Source organism: Rhodamnia argentea, chromosome 11, assembly GCF_020921035.1.
Source record: "Rhodamnia argentea isolate NSW1041297 chromosome 11, ASM2092103v1, whole genome shotgun sequence".
NCBI classification, from domain to species: Eukaryota; Viridiplantae; Streptophyta; class Magnoliopsida; order Myrtales; family Myrtaceae; genus Rhodamnia; species Rhodamnia argentea.
The window spans coordinates 9,575,843-9,581,842 of record NC_063160.1 but is presented as its reverse complement, the minus strand read 5'-3'; positions in this window follow the sequence as shown (position 1 = coordinate 9,581,842).

Sequence of the window (6,000 nt, the reverse complement as noted above, 5' to 3'; positions counted from 1 at the left end):
GTCGATTCTCGTAAAACCTTACATCAAATGCACTTAATCCGTGGACTACGGGTACGTTCCCTCGTGTGATCGTACTCCGACCAATGATATAAGTTTGTTATGTTTTGGGCATATTTTCGTATGTTTTCCGCACATTTGTCGTATTATAGAATAAAAATCCGTTTCCTTCATCTTAAGCGAGTTGTGCCTATGATAATGAGAATGTATTTTAAGTTTCTGAAGGTACGACTTTGATAAAGAGATAAAGAGGGTATTATGATCTAAGTTTTGACTCGCAAGAAGTAAGGGATGGATGCAACCAGCCCATCCCTAAACCAGATTTAGTTAGAGTTTTTCAAATGATGATTGAGTTGCATCCTTAAATGAAGAAATTAGGGAAAAGTACACTAGAAGTGTCATAACTTTTGTACAGCGTTCACTTGAGTGCCATAACTTTCAAAACGTTCACTTAAATGCCATTGTCGCGACCCTCCGGAAAATTCTTCGAGAGTTTCCCGGTGCGAGTAGGGTTAACGAGCCGATCCTTTGTAAACCCCGGTTGTCAACGGGATTTTTAGGATCGCGGGTCCCTCGCAAGACCCATTACTCGAATCGCGATGTGGAAGAAAATTTTATCGAAATTGACCTTAGTGTGGTCGGGTGGCATGTGCGTAGTGTACATGCATTTGGAGTCGCCACCGATCAATTTATTGGAGGGTATGATCAGAAAACCCTACCGAGCGATCGGGAGAAACCGTTTGGTTCTATGAAAACCAGAGATTTGGGTTCGGGGACTTGGTTATACCAGGATTTACATTGATGCCCTTTCGGTTACCGATGTTGAATGATTTTCTAACCTAAGAATTCATGTAGATGAAATTCTGGGTGAGGTAGGCCCCAACGATCTAAGGTATTATGCATATGGGAGTTTTCTACCCTAGCAATCACAATCATGAAATTCAAAACGCAATCAAAATAATCACAGTCAATTCGATCAATCAATCATGTATACGCGCCTAATATGGCCCCATCGACCCACGTAAATATCGAGTTTGGATTCTGAGGTGGTTCGGGGAAAAATTTGGGGCGGAAGGCCCAAAAAGGTAGAATGGTCATTTTTGAGGGTTCGGGACCCGAAAATCACAAAATTACGATCGGGCCGATTGATTGTGGCCATTTCCTTTTTTTTTTGTGATTTTCTTGAATTTTTCTAATTTTTTTGAAACTTTCATTTATTTTCTAAAAAATTGGAAATTTTTCGGATCAGTGTGATTTGACCCTCGAAGTCACAAAATTTTCGATCCATACTATAAGAGTCCCGAATCGATCTAGAAACTTTTTAGAAATCTTTTAGGAAAATATGGGAATTTTATGAATTTTCTAAGTATTTTTACAAATTTTTTGGATTTTTGGAAATTTTTATCTATTTTTTATTATTTTTTATTAATATTTCTGGACAGAGTCAAACCGGTCAACCCGGTCGGAAACGCTCGCAGACCGCCCGCGACACAAAAACGGCACCGTTCCTATTTATTTCTATTATTTTTTATTTTCTAACTAAATTCCGAATTTCCGAATATATCAAAAATGGAATGGACGGCCGAGATTAGTTCTAGATTTGATCTCATCCGTCAAACTTTTACTAAACAAAACGACGCCGTATTTAGTATTAAATGGACGATCGCGATTAAAACTCGAATCTAATCTGGATGGTCGATCCTTCTTACCGAAAACGACGCCGTGTCGTTTAAACCCCGAACGGTCACGATTAGATCTTGAGGCTCAATCCGAGTCGTTCATCTCTTCTTCAGTCGGAACGACGACGTATCTTCCCTAAGCACAAAAATGACGCCGCATCTAATAAACCTTTGAACGGTCACGATTCATCCCGCATTGGATCCGAGCCGCCCATTCCTTCTCATGCCAAAACGACGCCGCTCCACTTATATAAAACGCCACCGTTTTATATTTATTGTATTTTCTAACTAATAACCGAAATATCCGAAAATATAAAAATATAGATCCGACGGCCCGTAATCAAACTCAACTATTTATTAGGGCCGTAGGATGAGATCTGACTCGGCTCGCCCGCGCCAACGGCCTAGATGAGTTAGCGACGAGCCGGACCTATCACCACACGACACCTAAGCTCGTTTGACTCGCCGATCGCCACGTCACCTTCGTCTTCTTCCTCTCGACGATGCCTAATGGACGACCAGAATTGTTCCGGTGAGATCTAACGGTGAGATCTCACCGGATTGACGCAAAATCACCGCCGATCGACTCGACTCACCCCTCGCATCAACATACTCGAAAATCAAACAATTTCACCCATGAAATCACGACTAATCAAGCTTACACAGTATCAACATCACGAAGTTCAATCAGGCAACACAGAGCACAATAGGTCAATTCCTTCACACAATAGCATCACAGGAGGTATAGAATGCTTACCTCGAACTCGGATCGAGTTCGCAATGGCTGGATACGCCCGGCCGGTGTTCGGCCGGACCGAGACAAGCGGTAAGTTCAACTCGTGGTGTTTGGACAAAATCGATGCAAAAATGATATGCGAACATGATCGGTGAAGTTCGAGGATGAAAACGTACACGTTAATTGCAATAATGAGATTCGCAGAAGTGAGATGCCATATGAGTACAATGTAAAGATGTGAAGCTCGACTCACCTATTTTGGAGTTCACCGGTTGATTGCTGGCTCGATCGACTCCTGGAGATGCGGGTGAGCTTCCCGCGACGGTGCGATGTTCCGATTTGGCCTGGATTTGTCGGAATGAAGTTACGTAACCTTCGTTTGCAACTCGAGCTCGAGCTTCGCGCGAGAGCTCCCCTCTCTTCCTCTCTCTCTTTCTCTCTCTATTCTGGTGCGAGACAAACATAATGAGCCTCCCCTCACTCTGGAATCTTCCTCGGCTATTTATACCCACATTCGAATTTGCGCACGTATAGGTGTGAGCTGGCCGAGCCAATTCACGTGCACTCACATGCTAATTGGCTCGCAACAAAGTGACAGAATCATTAGGATTCCGTCCAAGTCTGTTAGATGTCCGTTGAGCCCAAGCGAGTGCCAATTCCACGCGTTTTTTGCAAAGGTTGACTTTCCCGGGCGCCGAGACTTTGACCGGCAATGCCGCCGTTCTCCGATGACGACTAGCCTTGTCGCCGGTGGCAATCGACACGGCTTGTCCCGCAAAACAAAAGCCCCCTATCAATTAACTTAATTAGGCATGAATTGATCTTCTATTTGGCCATTGAAATCCAACTTTCAAACTTGCAACTCGCACAATTCCGTGAGGAAGACGACACTGTCTTGGACTCGTTCGACCGGTCCGACCGGCGGTCAGACCGGTCCGAACCGGTTCAAACAGTGAAATTCCCACAATTTTCAAAATTAAACAAAATTGGTCAGGAATTTTCGCAATTAAATTTCAAAATTGGATTTAGGGACCTGAATATCATCTATAAATGTTAATTTGCCCAAAATTTTCCATCAATTTATGCAAAAGCCCCAAATTTTTCAAAATTGCAAATTAGGGAAAATGTTCAATTGGACGTCTAATTGATCAAATTGGACCAAACCAACCCTTCCAATCGATTTAGAATGTATGAAAACATAGGGGAACGATTCAATTTTGCCACGAAAGTCCCTCAATTAAAAGTAATTTCAAAAATTGACAAATTGAGGGACTAAATTGCAAGATTTTTGGAAGTTCTTGCCCAATTCGTGCAATCCGCGTAATTGAGGGTGCAATTAGTCAAATTGAAGCTTGAAAAGACTGCAATTGAATGTCTAGACTCTAAATGTGCAAAAATTGTAAATAAAAAGGCTCGATTTGTATTTTTTATGTAAATTCAACCTTTAGTGTTATGAAGAAACACCTAAAATTGAATTCAATTTTTGATTTTTCTTGAAGTCAATATGAAAAGGGAATTAAAATAAAAATATTGGGTATTTTCCTATACTTTTACAACCTCGAAAAGTATTTTTTATGAATTTTCTAACCATTTTCTATTTTTCGAAAATATAAAAAAATGTGAAAAATATGAAAATTTATTTTTTGTTCAAAATTGGTTCCTTAAGCTTGGCCAAAGTTCCCAAACTTGATTTTTCAATTTTTTGATTTTTTTGTGAATTTTTGAGAATTTTTAGAAAATAAAACTAAAGGAAATTTGGTCAAAAATCAGGTGTCAATAGCTGCCTCTCTTTGAAAGTAATCTCGGTTAGAGGTTGCTTTCAAAGACAAGGTGACACCTGAATCTTTAATCGACTCTGTTGGGGAAAAATCTAAAGAAAACAAGTCTTGACATTTAATTGCCTTACCTTCGTCGTTGAAGCTCAAGATTTTGTAGAGGGATTGTCTCATCTCATGCTCATTTTTATGTGAAAGAGAAATGAGGAGAGATAGAGAAAGACTTACCCGTAGCTCACCCGTGTGTGGTCCGAGATTTGTTGATCCGAGGTTGAGAGAATGATTGTATGGAATTACCTTTGAATGGTTCGCGAGATTTTGTGATGGTCGGCGTCCGTCCGGTGTCGAGTTGTGGTTTGAAGATTTGGAAGAAAGGTTCACCCTTGTAACAAAGGGGTTTTACCTATTAAAAAGCAGATTGGTTATCTTCTAGGAAGAGACTCACCATCCGGAGAAATTGGCTATCCAAGAAGAAGGAATTCACCATTTAAGATACAGATCGGTTATCCTCTAGGAAGGGACTCACTGTTTGGAAGAAATTGGCTATCCCGTAAGAAGGAATTCACCATTTGAAATGCAGATCGGTTATCCTCTAGGAAGGGATTCACCGTCTGGAAGAAAGATTCACCCTTGTAACAAAGGGGTTTCACCTATTAAAATGAGATTGACTATCCTCTAGGAAGGGATTCACCGATTAAAATGGGTTGGCTATCCTCTAGGAAGGGATTCACCGATTAAAATGGGTTGGCTATCCTCTAGGAAGGGATTTACCGATTAAAATGGGTTGGCTATCCTCTAGGAAGGGATTCACCGATTAAAATGGATTGGATATCCTCTAGGAAGGGATTCACCGATTAAAATGAGTTGGCTATCCTCTAGGAAGGGATTCACCGATTAAAATGAGTTGGCTATCCTCTAGGAAGGGGTTCACCGATTAAAAGAGGTTGGCTGTCCACCGGGGATTCACCTGTTAAAAGAGGAGGGTGCCATATGAGGACCTAGGTTTGCTAGTGTATCTACAGAAACTCAAACCCGATTTTCAAATTTCAAAGGAGAGGGTGCCATCTGAGGACTTAGGTTTACTAGTGTACCTACGTAAGCTCAAACCCGATTTTCAAATTTCAAAAGGTGAGGTTCCGAGGACTGGGGGATGCTAGAAGACCCGCAGAAAATCCAAGTTAATCAGATCTTTAAAAATGTAAATATTTTGAGGATCCGGGGACACCAGGGAACCCGCAGAAATTCAGCTAGACATCATTAGAATTGTTTCTGAGTCATCCAATGGGTTAAGACCCTCGGATATAAGATAAAATAGTGGTAATTCCAAGCTCTGGAGAGAAACCTAAGAATTCCGGACAAATTTTCAAAATATATTTGTGAAAGAAATGTGTCCAAACACAAGTTCAAATTTCCACTAGGGGTGAATTTTGAATGTCACTACCCGAGTATTGTTCAAAAAGGTTTTTTTAAAAGATTTCAAAAGGATTTTCCTTCATCCAAGGGGGCTTCTCACCATTTTGGGAAGGCTTTTCTTAAAACTCGAATCTGCTCACAGGAAACCTAACCTTGAGGTTTCGGGATCATTCGAGATGCATACAATCCGAGTAATCGGAGAAGGCATTTTAAAAGGGACCGTAATTCAGGCCGGATCAAAGGATATTAATTTTGAGGCCTAGACATGAACCTTGATCAAAAATAGCTTCTTCGGGTTTACAAGTCTAGAACCCCGAAGACATGATAAGACAGGATTGTACTCACCTCTTTAAGCGGTAGCTTCCTGTGTGATCTCTTGCATCAACTTGAAACACCTCTT